The 20224-nt window shown below is 35.0% G+C and overlaps 1 protein-coding gene across 8 annotated transcripts in view; it reads left to right on the top strand.

The window, feature by feature from the left end:
- ARHGAP24 (Rho GTPase activating protein 24) overlaps nucleotides 1-20224 on the top strand; it is a 750039-nt gene that overhangs the window by 647777 nt on the left and 82038 nt on the right. The gene's annotated exons all lie outside the window — the stretch shown is intronic.

A 20224-nucleotide genomic window follows, 5' to 3' on the forward strand; every position in this document is an offset into this window, starting at 1 on the left:
ATTGGTTGTTTCTTGTTGTTTTGATACTAACCATTCTGACTGGCTTGAGGTAATATCTCATTGTGGTTTTGATTTTTCATTTCTCTGATGATTAGTGCTGAGCATCTTTTCATGTGTCTGTTGGCCACCTGTATCTCTGCTTTGGAAAAATGTCTATTCAGGTCCTCACCCATTTTTTTAACTGGAGTGTTTGTTTTTTTTGGTGTTGAATCGTATCAGTTTTTTATGTATTTTGGGTACTAGCCTCTTATTGGATATATCATTTGCAAATATCTTCTCCCATTTGGAGAAGGTAGGTTGCCTTTTTGGTTTGTTGGTGGTTTCCTTTGCTGTGAAAAAGCTTTTCATTTTGATGTAGTCCCAATAGTTTATTTTTGGTTTTGTTTCCCTTGCTTAAGATGATATATCCATAAATATGTTGCTAAGGCTGATGTCTAAAAGATAATTCCCTATGTTTTCTTTAAGGAGTTTTCTGGTTTTAGATCTCACATTTAGGTCTTTAATCCATCTTGAGTTTATTTTTGTGTATGTTGTAAGAAAGTGGTCCAGTTTCATTCTTTTGCATGTAGCTATCCAGTTTTCCTAACACCATTTATTAAAAAGACTGTCTTTTCCCCATTGCATATTCTTGCCTCCTTTGTTGTAGAGCAATTGATCATATACATGTGGGTTTATTTCTGGGCTCTCTATCCTATTCTATTGATCTATGCATCTATTTTGTGCCAATACCATACTGTTTTGATTACTATAGCCTTATAGTATATCTTGAAATCTGGGATTGTGATACTTCCAGCTTTGTTCTTTGTCAAGATTGCTTTAGCTGATTAACAAGTCAGGAAACAACAGATGTTGGCGGGGATGCAGAGAAAGGGGAACCCTCCTACACTGTTGGTGGGAATGCAAGCTGGTGCAGCCACTCTGGAAAACAGTATGGAAGTTCCTCAAAAAGTTGAAAATAGAGCTACCATACTACCCAGGAATTGCACTACTGGGTATTTACCCCAAAGATACAAATGTAGTGATCCGAAGGGGCACGTGCACCCCAATGTTTATAGCAGCAATGTCCACAATAGCCAAACTATGGAAAGAGCCTAGATGTCCATCAACAGATGATTGGATAAAGAAGATGTGGTACAAACACACACACACACACACACACACACACACACACACAATGGAATATTATGCAGCCATCAAAAAACCCCAAAATCTTGCCACTTGCAACAACGTGGATGGAACTAGAAGGTATTATGCTAAGCAAAATAAGTCAATCAGAGAAAGACAATTATCATATGATCTCCCTGATATGAGGAGTTTGAGAAACAAGACAGAGGATCATAGGGGAAGGGAGGGAAAAATGAAACAAGACAAAACCAGAGAGGGAGACAAACCATAAGAGACTCTTAATCTCAGGAAACAAACTGAAGGTTGCAGGAGTGGAGGGGTGTGGGAGGGATGGGGTGGTTGGGTGATGGACATTGGGGAGGGTATGTGCTATGGTGAGCGCTGTGAATTGTGTAAGACTGATGAATCACAGACCTGTACCCCTGAAACAAATACTACATTATATGTTAATAATAATTAAAAAAAAGATTGCTTTAGCTATTCAAGGATTTTTGTGGTTCTATATAAGTTTTAGGATTATTTGTTCTAGTTCTGTGAAAAATGCTATTGGTATTTTAACAGGGATTTCATTGAATCTGGAAATTGCCTTAGGTAATATAGACATTTTAACAATGTCAATTCTTCCAATCCATGAGCGTGTAAATCTTTTCATTTCTTTGTGTCATCTTCAGTTTCTTTCCTCAGAATCTTCCAGTTTTCCCATAGGCCTTTTACCTCTTCAGCTAAGTTTATTCCTAGGTATTTTATTCTTTTTGGTGGAATTGTAAATGGGATTGTTTTCTTAATTTCTCTTTCATCGATTTGTTATTAGTGTATAGAAACACAACAGGTTTCTATATATTAATTTTGTATCCTGCAACCTTACTGAATTCATTTATCAGTTCTAATAGTTTTTTTTTTTTTCAGTTCTAATAGTTTTTGGTGGCATCTTTAGGGTTTTCTAGATGTAGTATCATGTCATCTGCAAATAGTGACATCTGAGATATGATTTTTTAAACCAATAATCACTGTTATTTTGTCCACATCTAATTTAATAGTAATTTTATTTTAAGTAAGTTCTGTATTGCAAAGCATTAAACTAAAAATTAAATTTTTGTAGAAGTATCTCCCTTTGTTGCTGCATCCCCATTTGGAACACTTAATATTGTATATACACAAAATAATATTTATTACATGGTTCCTTATACCATTTGTCCATAGGTTTTAGAATGTCCTAAATGTTTTCGGATCAAATAAGTTTAGGAAATGCTAGTGTACAGCAAGTTATGCAAGTTTCTTGACTGAATGACTTTTTTTTATTATTATTATTAATTTTATTATGTTATGTTAGTCACCATACATTACATTGTTAGTTTTTGATGTAGTGTTCCATGATTTATTGTTTGTGTGTAACACCCAGTGCTCCATGCAATACATGCCCTCCTTAATACACATCACTGGCCTAACCCATCCTCCCAAACCTCTCCCTCTCCTCTAAAACCCTCAGTTTGTTTCTCAGAGTCCATAGTCTCTCATGGTTCATCTCCCCCTCCAATTTCCCCCCCTTCATTTTTCCCTTCCTACAATTTTTTTTTAACATATAATGTATTGTTTGTTTCAGAGGTACAGGTCTGTGATTCATCAGTCTTACACTGAATGACTTTTTAATGGCATTTTAACAAATTGAACCTACACAAATGGATTTGGTAACAAACACGTCTTACCAAGCTGGTGGGAGTAGAAATTAAGCAGACATATAAGAAAGAGATTAGACACAAAATTTAGTGTGCTATGAGTAACAATAAACTGTTTTACAGAAAGAAATTGAGAATGTTGATTATCCAATGCATTGATGAGATAAAAACAAGTGAAAAACACTCTCTTGTAAGTTAGTTTTTATTATGTCAAGACTGCAGAACTTCTGTGTCCTATAGATATATTTGTTGAGGTATATGATATTTTCCTCATCCATAAACTTTGGAGTAAATTCTCTAGAATTAGTCTATTCTGGATGGCATACAACCATTCTCAAGATTCAATCTAGCTTTCTTTCATCTCTTTTTGTGTTCTGTTTCTTTGTTTTCTTATTCTTTTCATCTCACCATATTTGGCAATACTTCATCTCCCTAACTTCATTTTTAACTTTATGAATAAGCCTACTGACCTCATTGAGGTTGTTTATCTTCTTGGGAGAACTCAGGGTAAAGATGTTTCTAATCCCCTATAAAAGAACAGTAAATTTTGCTCCAACAAGGGGCAGAGATAGTTCCTACATGACTCTAAACTTGCTACACAACAGTATGTTTTGTGATACAAAAATATGATTGAGTTACTTAAACACATGTCTTCCTACCAAGTCATCTATGGACAGTTTTGGTGGTGATGTTTAAATGAGTGTATATTATGGTCTTATTGATATGTAAGACTCTTTTGTGTCAGCAGATTTGAGCCCTTAATATATGTATAATACAAAATATTAGTATTTGTGAAACTGAGTTCCTCAGATCATTTCTCTATAATTAAAGGGGAATAAATGCTTTCAGATCATTGAAGTTTAGAAAATGCTAGTGTATACCAATATTTATTTATTTATTTATTTATTTATTTATTTATTTTTAGAGAGAGAATGTGTGAACAGGGCAGAAGGAGAGGGAGAGAGAGAGAATCTCAAGCAGGCTCCACGGCAGTGTGGAGCCAACAGGGGGCTCGAACTCACAACCCTGAGATCATGACCTGAGCCCAAACCTAGAATCAGACGCTTAGCCAACTGAGCCACTCGGGCACCCCTACCAATTTTTTAATAGGCCGATGTACATTGTGATATTGAGCATCTCTCAAATTTTCTTCATCAGCAACTCTTTTTTTTTTCCTGGATTACCTATTACATTTTCAGGAACAAGAAAAATTAAAGCTTCCAAGTAATTGACTACAGAGAGAGGAAGTCTGAGTGGAAGTACAGTAGCTGGTAGCAAGTTACACGTTTGTGATTGGAAAGGAGGAAGGAAAGGTCGAGAATGGAGCAAGAATTGTAAAAGGAGACTTTATGGTTTTCAGAGTGGCTGAATTAGAGAAGCCAAAGTAAAATTTGGTCTGAACAAAATTAAGTTGCTTCTGCCTCCCTTGAAATGAGTTCTTGTTAATAATTATTACCATTACCATGAAGATTATGTGGACCTTTTCATGAATCTTGTCACTTACTTAAAGCAATGTAACCATGAAGAAGAATAGTCTCATTCTATCATTGAGAACACTGAGCACAGGGAGTATCATCAATGCCTTGCCCAGGGACAGGTGACTCCCAGATGTCACTGAAGTACTCAGTACTTACAAACCTCAGTTATCTCATCTGTATAATAGACATTATAAAATCTACATCTCAGTGTTACTATGAGAATTAAATGAAATGTGGGATAAGGCCAAGCACAATGCTTGGCATATAGGGGGCATACAATAACTATTACTCTTGTCTTTTGTTTGCATTCACAATATGCCCTCTCAGTTGGAACCAAGGCCTACAGTCTTAAAGGCAAAGTTAACCTTTCACTATTTATGCATACTTTAACTTGCTAAGTGTAGTCACCTTATTTTCTCTTGGGTACAGGGCAAATTACTGAACTTCTAAGGAGGTCATACTTTCTAATTTGTTTTTGGCACTAGAAATGTATTAGAAAAAAATGAAAAAATAAATGATTTACCCATCCGAGTTGCACACAAATCAAAGGTTTTTGTTGTTGTTTTTTTTAATGTCACAGAGACCTGCCTTCATTTTAATTTGCTGTTACTCCCTCATATTAAAAAAGAAGTAGTAAGAAAGTTATAGTGATTTGTTTCTTGTCAGGATCCATTATGGAAAACCAAGGGTCAAAAATAAATAACCGATAAGAGCCTTGAAACCATAAGAAATCTCCTTCCTCATGTCCCAATTCCCTATCACAGAGTAAACTAGTTGCAGTGGACGCAGTAGACGCAATAGAACATTTGATAGGTGACCAGATTTTTACACAGTGTTTTAGAATCCTAAACATAATAGCATATTGAAAACTTGACTAGGATCAGTGACGTTTGTTAGGTGGTAGTTTGCCTTCTTGAGAGATGCATTTACTCAGCAAGGAACTTGAGAACATATATGGGAAAGTAACTAAGCCAAATAACTTACTGGTTGCTTTAACTTTATTGTAGTACTGCTCTTTCAAGAATGTTCAGCTTGCAGCTAATTTGTTTGCCAAACAAGAAGTAAATATTTATTGTAGCTTTACTAACCAGAAGAGATGGTTCATTCTGTTGATAATCTATTTGCCAAACAATAAATGGCGTTTGAGTTATACTAACTGAACCCTATTCTTCAGGACGTATTTAATAGGTAACACTTCTGTTGTGGGTGAGATTCCTGAAGATATTTAAAATCTCTGTAAACTCAGACAGTGCACAGGGTTAACAACCGAAACCTAGTGGTCTGTCTCATTTAGAGATTATGATATTTTCTTTCCCAGGAAGCTTTGTTTCCAAATGGTCACATTGAGTGGATCTAGTGCTTCACACTTCTACATTCCAATGTAGGTTGATACAACACCATAGTTCCCTGTCTCAAATAACCTCCCAGCTCTAACTGGCCACTCATTTTTAAGGTTGGCTGAGAGAAGAAAATAAAACCTCCATAGTCTGGCAATCATGGTCTGGTAATCATGGGTTGTCTTTATTTGTAACATGCTCCCCTTGGGCTGGGTCACAAATCTGTTTTTAAAAAGCCCATCAATACTGTCTAGAACAGAATGCAAACAAACCCAATCAGATGTGACCAGAGTTTTGAAACTTGATGAAAACTTAACATTTCTAGTTGAACTGATCTCGGCTTTGGTGAAGAGTTAAACCATATCCCAGTTTGTTTGTTTGTTTGTTTTCTCCAGTGAAGAGCTGGTTTTCATGTAGGCTTTAGGAATAGTCAACTGAGGATGTAATTGAGGTTTTATTGAAAATATATCTCTTTCTAACTTATTGAAAAGATCAAAAACACTGTGTTTAATTTTTTTTCTTAAATTAGAAACTGTGCACTTTTATACTCCATGTAAGAAAGGGGAGCAAGGTCAAAAATTTTTTCTAATTAACTGAACACTTTGATCTTTGGTCAAAAGCATCTAAGATCTAAAAATCTTCTGATATATGCTGGAGCGGTGGCAAGGCCAAGAGCACTGGTGTGCGTTAGATTTGATTTTACTGCAGCTGAGCTACTGCAATTTAAAATGGGCTTTTAATTTTTGTTTTTATTGCAAATCTTACAGTTTGTTCACCTCAAGATTCTTATATTGTATAGCAGTCACATTTGGGTGTGTTTTTTTCCAAAATGTAGTGATATTAGATGGCTTACTTCAGTAAATATAAAAGTTATACAAAATTTACCATATAAGAGATATGCTTGAAAATTTCCGCCAGTGGTGATATGAAGAAGCTAATGCAATGTACAACTTCAAGACTTAGTTTGAAGCATTCTTTAAAACACACACCTACACAAACAAGGGTACAAACCAGGGTGTTTAAAACATCAAATTATTTTAGGAGCTTTTTTAAAAACATGAATTTCTAGGCCGTGTCCCCAGAGATTCTAATTCACTTGATTTGAAGATGGCCCAGACACCCTGATTGTTTATAACCCTCTCCAGATTTTATGTGCACTCCAAACATCAGTACAATATGGTGACTGGCATTAGAAGGCAAGGTTATATTCCATATAACACAAATCCCTTGAGATGATTTGCAAAGAAAAGTTTCCATAGTCAAGTTGGTAAGGAATCCCCTGCATATTATCTTTTCTTGGAGTTTTTTTTTAGAGTATTTCTAAATATTTAAGACTGAGAAGTCCTGCGGGGAAGAATCCTGTTTAACTGGGTTTGACCCGTACTTTCTCTGATGTATTTGATCCTGGATAACATTTTCATCATGCTATCTCTTACTGGACCATAAAACCTATTTTCTCCACGATGTCTTTGTGCAATTCTACTAAATAAATTTTTTTTAAAAGATTTTATTTATTTATTTCACAGAGAGAGACACAGCGAGAGAGGAACACAAGCAGGGAGAGGGGGAGAGGGAGAAGCAGGCTTCCCACTGAGCAGGGAGCCCGATGCGGGGCTCGATCCCAGGACCCTGGGATCATGACCTGAGCCGAAGGCAGACACTTAATGACTGAGCCACCCAGGCGCCCCTACTAAATAAAATTTGACAAGATCTAAATTATTATTTACATTAGTGTAGCATTTTATTTTTATTTTTTTTTGTAGTGTTCAACGATTCATTAGTTGCGTATCACACCCAGTGCTCATCACAACACGTGCCCTCCTTAGTACAGCTTTTTGATGTGATATCATTATGACAGCTTTGAGAACATGCAACTTTCAAGGCCGTTGAGAATTATTTTACCTTTGTTGAGACCTATAAATGGAATGTTTTGGTTACCTAACATGGCATCTAAAAATTAAGTTCTGAAGATTCACACTATTTTTGTATGATTTATTTTCTTATTGCATAAAATAATCAGGAAGAGAGCAAATAAAAAAATAAAGAAAAAATGGTTTGTTTCAGTGGTTTAGGTGACACTTCCCTGAAAGGAATAATGGTTATCTGAAGCTAAACTGCTAAAAGCCCTCTTGTCACCATATTGCTGGATAAAAATTTGTAAGCAAATGCATTTTGTTGGTGAGTGATCTTTTCACATCACAAGACTTTAAAAATAGACTGGTAAAAAAAAAAAAGAAATGATAAAAGCTTAATTGTTACTGTTACCTTTAACTGTAGAACCAAACTTAAAATTATACTCAGGAAGGACAGAGACTTTGTGAAAATGGGTTACTTGATTTTTTTTTTTAATTTAATGTAATATGTTCAAAGAGGTTTGGAATATATTTAATTACATTTTCCTTCCATAGGAAAGAATATTAGAGAGGGTTCTGGGTCTGAAGGTAGAGCTTGAGTCACAATTCTAAGAAAGGAAGCATTTCCATAACATTGGAAAATATTATCAAAAAAGGAAGGCAAAGAGTCACTAGCTTTACCTTCCAGAAAAGAAGAGAAGGGAGGGTGATTTGTTAACCAACATCTTTTCAGGTCATGTGGGCCAGTCTCTGCACAAGACACTTTATGAACATTATTTCATTTGGGTAAAAGAAATTTTCTTCAAATTCTTTTATACTGATAGAAAAGATTATCTGTTGTTTGGAGTGATAAAAAAAAAAAGTTGTGATAATGGACTTTTACATACTAGATCTATATTCACACTTTCCATTCTTTCTCCATTTTTCTTCCTTTGTCTGCCCCATCCTCTCTTGTTCTAATTCTTTCTTCCCTTTTAGAAATTACCCCTGTGTTCTTCACTCAGTGAAACTCCCTGAAAATGTTAACACGTAAATGAAGAGCCATGTCTTCATGTGCTCTGTGTGGCGAGGAGACTCCCTTGCATTTGGTTTCCATTGAACAGTAGTCTTCTTCCTGAGCTCATGTTGAATGCTAGCGTATTGGCATATTGTTGCACCTTATTTCTAGATACATACAAAGAGTTTTACCTTAAATTAGAATGATAGCAGAACTGTCAGAAGCAGTCAGTATCCCATCATATTTAGTGAAGCAAAGCAAAATGAAACATAATATGTCCGGTTTCAAGTATGTAGATGACCTGAAATTGTGTACTTGGATTACTTCTCACATTTGATTCACCTTGGTTGGATTCATGATGCTGTCACCTGGGTGCCAATTAGTACACTGGACATCTGCCAGGAAGGAGCTGAAATGAGGTCATCGGCTTATTTCATCTTGGCACCAAGGTCACTGCTAAGCTGTATTTAACCTGGTGCTAGAGGCTAAAGACATTGTTTAGTCCAGGAACTGTTTTATATGCAGGAGGCTTATCACAGAGAATAGACAGGTTTTTTTTTTTTCATTTTTTATACAAAAGAAAGATAGTGAAAACCTATCACAAATATTTTAGAATTATGGCAATGACTACTAGCATACAAAGTACACATTATAGATTTGTCCAGCATACTAAAACCCATTCTTCATATAAGGAAGTTGCTTCTATCACTCTCTGTTGTTTCTCATAGATAAATGGTGACAACCATGTCATCTGGAAGGCAGGGAGTGTGCTTACTTGGCAGAAATGGGGGTTTGGAAGGAAGGTACTAGTTGGGGTTGACAATATTCAAACAAACAGGGCCAGGATCCATAATACTGATATTGGAAACTAAGACAAAAGAAAAAAAAAAAAACAGTAATAGTGATCCTGTCTTTATTTTGATATTTTGCTCATTGTGGATTTTTATGTGAATTTGTTCTTTTAATGTTATTAAAATAGCATTTATCTTGATTACTGATTGTTTTGTATGTGCGTGTTTGTATCTATATATGTGTGTGTGTGTATTTGTGTGAGTGTAAGCATTGTATTTACCCGCAATCCCCAGACTTTTATCAGAATTAGGACTTCGAGATGCATATACTTGTTAATTTCCCCTATGAGGTGACACACCACTTACAAACAAGAACTGTGACCTCATCATCTTTGTATCAACGACTCTTAACTAGTTTGGTGCCTGCCATGTCGTGCTGCTCGAGATGAACTCATCCAAAAAATGATGCCTTGTTTCTATTATCTTTATCTTGGAGATCTTCTAATAATAGAGCGTCACTTGCAGTGAACCTGGAAAAAGATGGCATTGTGCAGAAAGATCTAAGAAAGGCTCAGGGAAATGGGACAAAAAAGAAGGCTCTTGTGGGGGCCGGGAGTTTCTCAGAGCTTAGATGCAGCCTGGAGGAAGTCCAGAGCATGTGGGAGCCATAATAAATAAATGATACCTCTTATTCTCTGCATCATAAATGATTGCACCTGACTGTTCAGCTCATGCTTCCTTTATAATTTTCTTCATTTCATGCCTTGTATCCTTAATAAGATCAAAATGCCCTGGTGGAGAGAGCTTATCATAAATTCTTTTTGTACTCTTCACAGTGCCTTCACAGTCCTGAAAGTATATAAAATTTAAGTAGGTGTGGCATTAAACTAATTTCCAGTTTATTATGTTTTTCCTATGCACCAAAGTAACGACATATCTAGGCTTTTAGAAAGGAGGAGACTGTTGTGATTTAAAGGGTTCAAGATGAATCAGTTACCCACTCTGAACTGTATTAATCACAGTCCCAGCTAAAAAAGGTGACACACTCAAATTAGGATGATTTGAAGAAAGTTTCTGTACAAAAGTATTACTTACACAAGTGTGGGTGGGGTGTAATGGGATTACAAACAATAGGGAAATAACCTGGGTTTAATAATAGTGAATTTTCCAGTATGAGGTCTAAGGGACAATGGCAAAGAGGTCTTAATAGAGCTCTGAAAAAAAATGCCATGCAAAAAAGTTTTCCAGGGAGTAGTGATTTTTGGTCAAAATACAGAACCAACTCAAGGCAACCCCAGAACTAGGAAGTCAAGGAAATAAATGCCCTGATCTTACACTTCTTCCTCCCTCCTATCTCCTGCGATGGCTGCCTATCGGCCTATTGACCTATTGGCCAAACACCCAGGAGGCTGGGGGGAGAAGTGCAGAGAGTGTGTTTGAAGGGGCACATGGAAGATCTTTGGCACATTACCTCTTATCAGAACCTGTCCTGATCCTTAAAAATTTGTACTACTAAAGGGATTAGTGGTATAGTAGTAATAGTGAATATATTTGAATGCACTAAGTCAAATGCCTGTGATGCCGCTGCATTTTAAATGCACAATAATGTTGTATGTGCTAGCCCTGAGAGACACAAACAACGCAGTGGGAATCAGGAGGGAGGGCCCAACTTTACTTGGGTAAGATCTAGTTTGGGTAAGCATCCTAGTTTGGTAAGATCTTTAAAGGTCCCAGTGAAGAAAGGAAGGGGGAAATGTTATGCAGAGGGTGTACAGGGTGAGTCATGAAAAAGCGTAGCGTGACTCTGAAAAAAAATTGGCCTTTGGAGTCAAACTAAAACCTGTTCAAACTCCACCCCTGCCATTTATTAGCTATGTGATGCTGAGAAATGATCAAAACCTTTCTGGTGCTTAATTGTATCTTCTCTAAAACAAGCACAATAATTCCTACCTCGTGGGTTACTTGTACTGATTAAATGAGATAATATATTAAAAGTATCAATAATTATGCACAGTTCCCAGGAGCACTCTCATTAGACTCGCAGACTGTTATTTCCAAATAATCACTTCAGCTACAAAGTAATGACTTGTTATTAGGCTGAGAAACTATAGATTAAAAAGGCAAACAAACAAATCAACAAAATAACTTTCCAACTTGGAGTTCCATGATAACTGACGTATTGGATGTAGATCACTTCTAATAGTAAGCAATCCTATTATTTCCCTTTTATGGTTGTTCTCTGTTGGCCTCTAATATTGGTACCAAATAATTTCCCTGTCTTTGCTCACTTCTGACTTTGTAATTTGTTGTAAACCATCCAAAGGTGAATTTCAATATATTTCAGGTCCAGCTTGTGTGCATATTAAAGAGCAATAAGTAATGACTTTTAATGAATGGAGTCATATAATTCTTCAATTCTCTATTCATTTATTCAAGAAACATCTTTTAATAACTATTATAGTTAGTTCAGTCTTGCTTTCTTCAGATTTTCTGATTAGGATCAGGTTTTTCTGTTATCTAAATTATCGAGTTTGCTAACTTTGAGGTATTTATGGACTCTGCTGAAAAGAAACCCGGTGACCTTGATTTAGTCTTGCTTTCCTCTACAAAACATTCTTCTTCAGTAAATAACTGGCTTTATGTTTTTTTTTCTTTTTCTATCTTGGTGTATATAATGTATATGTATGTGCCGATCCACTTATTTTATGCCCTTGCCCCTGACACCCCACCCCCACCCCCACAGAAAAGATCAGGAAAGATAGCACATAGCAATTACTACTTTGGTGTCTTTCTTACATTATATTTGAAAAAATATTCTGTTATTTCTCGTTGAGTGCTTTTTAGGAATCTTGCCTTTAGTTGATCAATATAATATGTCTGTCAATTTGCCAATCTGTATTCAGAGTTTAGCCAGATTTAGGATGGCAATTATATATGAATCATATTACATGCCCTAAAACAGCAATTGGTATACTGACTTCTAATACTACTGCATACACCTGTGGGCATTCATTAAATGTTAATTAATGATAATATGCTGGGTTGAATTGACTTGCAGATTCTGGCTGATTACTCTTCAATTTAAAATTATGAGATGCATAGCATTAATCTGGTAGCAGGCAGGATGAAATTTTAATTTATTGCATGTGTCTAGGAAACTGTAGAACTTTAGGAATTCAAAGAAGTATGTATTTGTAGTAGATATGAAAGATACTATATAATGAAAAAGTGAGTACAATGGAAAACATCTGACAGCTTTTTCTAGGAGCTTTTCCTTGCCTTTGTTTTTCTTTAATTTAAAAAAGTTCTCATTTGGATTCAGTTATCCAAAATTCATATAAAAGCTAGGTGACTTTTTTTTAATTTTTAGCATATTTGTTGTTTCTTGGATAATTGTTAGAACCTTGAACTTCTTGTTGTTGCCCTAAGTGACATTATACTTTTCTGCTAAGGACAGTCACCATTTTTTAAAGTTTTGGAAGTAGTTGAAGATTATTTTGAGAGGTGGGAAGGAATTCCTAATTTTCTTAAGATGCTTCTCATTTGTTCTAAGTAACTTTCAAACATAAGACTCCATATTTATGTTTCCAAGTGCTTGCAAATGGTTACTGGGAGTCATAATTTTAAGGGAGAATTTAAAATTTTTCATTTATTTGCTTACATAATATTATCCAAAATTATAAAATTCACTTTTTAAAAAGTCCAAGAAAACCCTGCTGTAATAATTCTGATGTAATTAGCCAGATTGACTCTAATTTGGAGTAAAAAGAAACGAGTTAGTGTTTTAGTAAGATGAATTTGGTATATTTCTGAGCATCAAAATTAATTTGTGTCCATTAAGGTTGTTGTTGTTGTTGTTTTTAATTATCTAAGTGAAGCTTTATTTGTTAGGCAAACACTCCTCAATACTACCTGTACTTAAATTAATACTCCATTAATTGAAGAAATAGGACCCTAGAGTTTTCTGAGCCTTAAATTTTAGTTCCAGTTTTCATCACCATCATCATCATCATCATCATCATCATCATCATCATCATCATTATTCCTCAACCTATATCTGGAGTTAGGGGTCTAAACTAATTGTCCCATTCTAATTACAAATAATTCCAAGACCTTACAGAAGGAATAGGGGCAAGAAAGTCACATGTTGTTTCATTTTGTGATTACAAAATAACTTTTAGTCATTTTTGGTTAAAGCTCAATTAACTTATGAATTTGCCAAATTAGATTTCCCTAAATATTTAAATATGTTTATGCATTAATCGAAATCCCTGAGCTATTTTACTTACTTACTTATTTATTTATTTATCTATCTATCCATCTATTTATTATTTTATTTGAGTATAGTTGACACACAATGTTACATTAGTTTCAGGTGTACAACATAGTGATTCATCATCTCTATATATTATTTTGTGCTCACCACAAGTGTAGCTATTTTCTGTCACCAAACAGTGCTATTACAATTACATTGACTATATTCCTTATGCCATGCCTTTTATTCCCCTGACTTATTCATTCCATAAGGGCAAACCTGTACCTCCCACTCCCTTTCATCCATTTTGCCCATTCCACCACCCCCTTCCACCTGGCAACCATCAGTTTATTCTCTGTATTTATAGTCTGATTCTGCTTTTTGTTTGTTCATTTATTCATTTATTTTGTTTTTTGGATTTCACATATGAGTGAAATCATATGGTATTTGTCTTTCTCGATCTGACTTATTTCACTTAGCATTATACCTTCTAGTTCTATCCATATTGTCATATCCCTGAGCTGTTTTAAACCATAATAATATATTTAATTCTCCAAAGTACTGCTGTCACCTTCCAAGGCAGACAGAGAGATCTGCCAAAAACTTCCCAAGCATGTAATGAGTACTTACCAGCCTTATGTCCAAACGCTTAGATTTTATAAACATTTTTCTTTTAAAAATTCAAAAACTCAGTTGTATTACTTGGATTCTGCACACACATAACCCTATTTGGTTTTGAACCATCTCTTCACCAACCTATTTGCACTTAAAGCAATTCTACACCCTCCTTTATTAATAATTTTTCCTATCTGACTCATTAACCCTGATTGTATGGTCATGATTTGGTGATATTGAAAATTGATGGACTAACCCATCAGAAGTAGTAAAAGTTTTGAGTTCCAGAAAATTTGGAAGGAATTTCAGTTTTTTAAAACATGTTTAAGATACATATAAGACTGACTGAATTAGGAAATCTTGCCTACAAGAAATCATGTTTTAAGAAATAGATCAAATAATCTATTACCAGCCTCAGTGCGGTTACGTTTGTGCATTCATGTGTGTTTATTTTAAAAGAAGTCATCCTCAAATGTGTTCATATCACCAATATGAGAATTAAAAAGAGAAAGTTGGCTTAGCCTGATAGTGTTAATCATTCTAAACTAGTATACAAGGGTTTTGGATTAAGAAGCAGATAAGGGTTAGTACTCTTTATGGGAATTTCTATGCCCATAGTCATTTTGGGAACAACATGTGACTTTCTAGCCCCTATTCCTTCTGTAGGGTCTTGGAATGATTTATAATTAGAATGGGACAATTAGGTGAGACCCCCAACTCCAGAAATAGGTTGAGGAATTAACAAAGTGAACACAGAGACTCTTTTTAACATTTATTGAGAAAACAGCTTACGCTTGAGGAAATCATAGAGTTAGTTTGTAATATGTCTATATCAAGTAAGTTAGGAAAATAGTCACAAGTATCCTTACTAGCGGAAGTGATAATAGTTCCGGAACACCATTCTTAGCATTACATTCTTGGCACATTATACAGGTATGTTCTCTGCGAAGCTAGCTAGAAGGCTGGGTTCAAATTCCAGACCCCTAAGGTGAGTTTTACATCCTGCGCTTCCAAACATACACACTAGAGCTGATGAAACCCAGCAAATCCCGACATAAACTGTGGGAGACAAAGTACTGGACAGTTAAGCTGTTCTGATTGTAAAGTTAATTTTAGTTGCTTAGGAGAACAAAATTCAAATTCAAACCAAAATCAGAGTTTTCTTAATTTTGCACTACTACAATGATTACTAGTTGTCATTCGTTGAGTGGAATAATTTGATTTTAAGCTATCTATCATAGCATTTTATTTTAAAATACCAGTTTTTTTGTATATACCAAAACCCATTTTATAAAACTGCTGTGTAAAATTGAATAATTAGCATCTGTGGCAGTTAAAACTAAGAGATATTGTACAAAGGAAAATGTCCCAATTAAATTAAATCTCCTATTGAGCAAATACCAAACACTGCATTCAAGTAAAGGTAGTAAAATTTAGCTTTAAAAATGATTTATGAGCTTAACCCCATTCCTTCCTATTTTGCCTATAGGCAGAGCTGTGTAGAAACACCTGCTCAATGCTAGTTCCTTTTCTTTCAATGACTCTCTTCTAAATGTCTCAAATACTTTTAAAGTAACAAACTTTGGGGAGAAATCAATTATTATATTAATCATCAACACTTACTGAAGATTGAGGAGAGTGAGAAAAATTGAATATTCCTTTAATTAAATATGGAGGCATCTATAAACCTCCTCTCTTCTGCTTCATCAATTTTTCCCTCTCAAGTGAATAATGCCCATAAATCTATAACATTCTGTAATATTTCTCATCTTAAATCCTCTTGGCCCCACAACTCCCCTACCCACTCACTCCTACCCTCCATTTCTCTGCTCCTTTATACACCACAATGCCTAGGAGAGGTGTTATACTGGCCGTTTCTATTTTCTCTCTTCCATGATCATATGAACACATTTTCACGATGATTTTATTTGTGCTGGTGTGATCAATCCTCCAAGGACACCAATAATGTCCATGTTGCCCAATCCAGTGATCTCCATGGTTCCTAAACTGGTGGTCTGTACTCACTTAGTCATCATTTTATTTAACCTCTCAACAGCACTCGACTCACTGATCACTTTTCTCCACTCAGACTCTCTTGTTTCTCTTCCAAACTTACTAGCTGCATTCTCAATCTGCTTTGCTGATTCCTCTTCCTTTTCTCAACCTCTAAACATGGGAGCTCATTTGAGCTTCATTCTCACTATTCTAGCCGCAGTATTCCCTGGGAACGTCATTCAGGCCCATGTTTTTAAATACTGTTACATGGATGACTTCCAAATCTGCATCTTTAGTGTGGACCTCACCTCTGGACTGCAGACTTTGTTTTGTTCACTGCTGTATCCTTAGAACCTAGAATAGTGACTGGCACAGTACAGGTGTTCAATAAATATGTATTGGATAAATTAATTAATGCTCTGCTTTACTTCCCAGGATTATTGTAAAACCCAAATGAATCAAGGGATATAAAAGTAACTTGCAAACTGTAAATCAACCTGCAGTTAATAATCTTGCAGATTTCTATTATTCAAAAACAGTAAAAGGGGTGGGATACGAGAGAATTTTAAAAATGGATTTCAGCATTCTAATCTAGATCTTCAAAAGTGGTATATATCTTCCCAAATTCAGTGTTCTATTTCACTCATCAAATTCTGGGCATCAGGGAAAGAGGGATAACAAATCTGTATTCAGATACAAAAAGAAATGGTCTAATGTTTGCTCTGATAAAAGTATGGTATCTTTAATGTATGAGGCCCACAAATTTGCTAGACTCAGTAATACCAAGTCAAATGACATGTCCTTGCAAAACTAGTTGCACAGTGTTAATCATTTACAACACAAATAAGCAATTAGCAAAGTTATATGATCCATAGTTTTAGAGCTTAGTACTTCGTGGGCTGAATGGCTGTCACTGAAAGAGTAAGATATGGATACAAGCTAACAGGATGAGTGTGGCTGAAGTGCATGAATTCTAAAATTTATAGCCTCTGCCTATTAAAGCAAATTATCTTACAAGAGTAGTGGTTCTCAAACTTTATGATATATCAGAAGCATCTGGCAGGCATCTTAAAGCACAGATTGCTGGGGCCCACCACCACTGTTTCTGATTCAATTGATTTGAGCTTGGGCCCAAGAATTTGCATTTCTAACAAGGACCCAGTTCTTCCTACCTTTCTAGACATATACACTCTAGTTTCATCTCACATTGAGAAACACTGCAGGAGAGGGTTTATTTACGTGCTCATGGAGGGTATAAAGTTCAATATAGCTCCAAAACATTTCTCCCAAACTTTCCAATATGCCTCGACATTCAAGTGATCATTTGTGCTGTGTATTAAGAGACCGCCTAATAAAACAGTACTTTTAATTTTAGATTCATTCAAGCCAACAAACTCTCTGCCTTGCTTCTTTGACTATTAATGACATTCCATTTGCTGCAAGTTGGTGTTTATTGCATCGAGACTTGCTTTCCCTTGTGACTCTGGTCTGTATCATCATTGTTGAAGTAACACTGATCTAAATATACATATCAGCTATTCTACCTGCCTGCCTTCTATATCAATGAGATAAAATATTGAATTCACTGATCTCCCAAACTAGCCAAGCTAAATTAGAAGAGGACATAAACTCTAGATGCCTTGGCTCTGCCAAGGAAATATTCTATCTACTTCTGGAAATTTCAATCAGAATTTAATTAGATGCTGAGAAGGAAGTGCCTAGATTCTGAGCATCTGACATAAGTGAGAGTCAAAATATATTGTTGGACTTAAATTGAGACTCTATTCCAGGTCCAGGGCAATCTGGAAAACAAATATCCAAAATGTAATAAATTGTCTCATTTTTGTAGTTAATGTACCTAGCACAGATAGTAGATGTCTTGAAAGAATGAGTCCAAGAATGTGAAAAATTAATGGAAATATAACTATGCCTATTTGAGGTTTTAAAATTGTCATTAATTATTTAAAAGTAAATGGATCACAGCTGTACTTTTAAAAACATGACCAATAATGGAGACACCTAGGTGGTTCAGTTGGTTAAACGTCTGCCTTGGGATCAGGTCATGATCTCAGTGTCCTGGGATTGAGCCCCGTGTTGGGCTTTCTGCTCAGTGGGGAGTCTACTTCTCTCCCTCTCCCTCTGCCCCTACCCCCCCAACTTGTGCTCTTTCTTTCTCTCAAATGAATAAATAAAATCTTTAAAAAATAAAAAATAAACATGACCAATATGAAAATCAATATTTACTTGAAAAATAAATCAATAGTTACATTTATAGTTCCTACAAAAGGATTTTGCTTTATGGAGGTATTCAGAATATTTGTTCAAAAATAAGCTAGCTTTCTGCATTTTAAATGATTCAAATGACACATAATTTACTGAAAAATTTAGGATCAAAATTTTTATACATGGCAATAAAAATAACAGCATGGCATACCATGTCCCAAACACTATTCCAAGTATTTTGTGGTATTATTCATTCAGTTAATTCACAATAACACCATGAGGTAGGTGCTTTTAGCACTCTCAGTTAAAGATGAGGGATCTCACAGCTAATCAATGACTAATTTGAACTTGATGAGTCTGGCTTCACTGTCCTTCACTGACCATTTTTTAGTACTTCTTTGTAAGTACCTCTTGTTTTTGCAGTTTGATCCAGCTAGCACTTTTGGTCTCATATTCACATTTTTTGACATTTTTTATAGTGAAGTTTGAGGAAAGACAAGTGAGAAGTAACTTGTACGGTATAAAATGTTTATGTCAATGCTTTCTATATCTGTAGCCAAATAGACAGACTTCCAGCAAATCATTTCTAAACATAATGATTAGAAATCTACCATAATTAATAAATACCAATCAATCTATAATTAGTTAAAAAGTGTGCATTTATAGTTACTTTCATCTTAAACATAAATTAACTATGTAGTGCAGGCGGATTCTTACAAAGAGATTATGACCTAGGAAGAGGTGTAAGAAATATGTAAAACAGTTTTATAAAGTACTCCTGAAATTAAAATGTAGCATTAATTTTATTATAATGCAAGATAACATTTGGTAATTGTTTGTTGTGTGATACTGACTACACACTACAGACAAAATGATGGTTATTGCTATCGGTCCCATAATTAATTGTCATTTTCTGATTTAGGGGTTTTAAAATATTCAGAATCTCATTAGAGAGTCATACAATTTTTCCGTTGACAACATGCATTGAAATTTTGCCCTTCTGATACTTTTGAAATTAGCCTTTGAGGAAGAAATCCTTGGAAAAAATTTTGATTAGCAAAGCATATCAAAACTCTTAATTTTCAGATAACCATGTCTCTGTAATACACAAAACAATATGGAAAAATTAAATATGATATTGATTGTGAGACCAATTTGTTTTCTGGCCTCATCTTGTAAATTATGTGCTGTTTTATTGTTTTTTGCTGTTATTTATTAAGAGGTGGTGGTATCCTCAGAAGCCTGTACTTTGTTGTTTGTGCTTCACATAACTTGGGTTGTTTTACAAATAACTGGCTCCATAAAAGAGAGGAAACGTTTTCCTATTTCAGTAATTTTCCACTGATATCCTTCAGAATTTACTTTATATCTTGCAATTTATCATTAGATTTCTACTACCAATGAAGACCCAAACTAAGTTTTGAGGCAGGTAGTGCTTTAAAAAAATAAAATAAGACCTTGCAGTTGTATGAGTGAAAATTAGTAACCCTAACAAGAGTATAAATTATTTTTCTGTAAGCTATATGAAACAAGTAGTATAATAGGTCTAGTTTTGACCTGATTTGTAATTAGGAATGAGGAAACATTTTGCTTGTGAAATTATTAACAGCATCAGAGGAGTTCACTGAAATGTCCCTGGGTCTGTACCATGAACTGTACTTGGAAATGAACCCAAATGTCTATGATCACAGTTTCCCTTGAGCAACTTGCTTTAAAATTTAAATGCAAAGAAATAATTTCCTGTGCATGTTTAAAAGTTTATTTACTCAAAATGATACACACATAAATACTTTGCTTCTGAGTAATTGTTTTGCTTTTTAGTTCATAATTATGACAATTTACAAGTATTTTTCTCTGAGGAAAGAATAACAAAAGTTTACAT

This window comes from Halichoerus grypus, chromosome 3 (genome assembly GCF_964656455.1).
Source record: "Halichoerus grypus chromosome 3, mHalGry1.hap1.1, whole genome shotgun sequence".
Classification (NCBI taxonomy): domain Eukaryota; kingdom Metazoa; phylum Chordata; class Mammalia; order Carnivora; family Phocidae; genus Halichoerus; species Halichoerus grypus.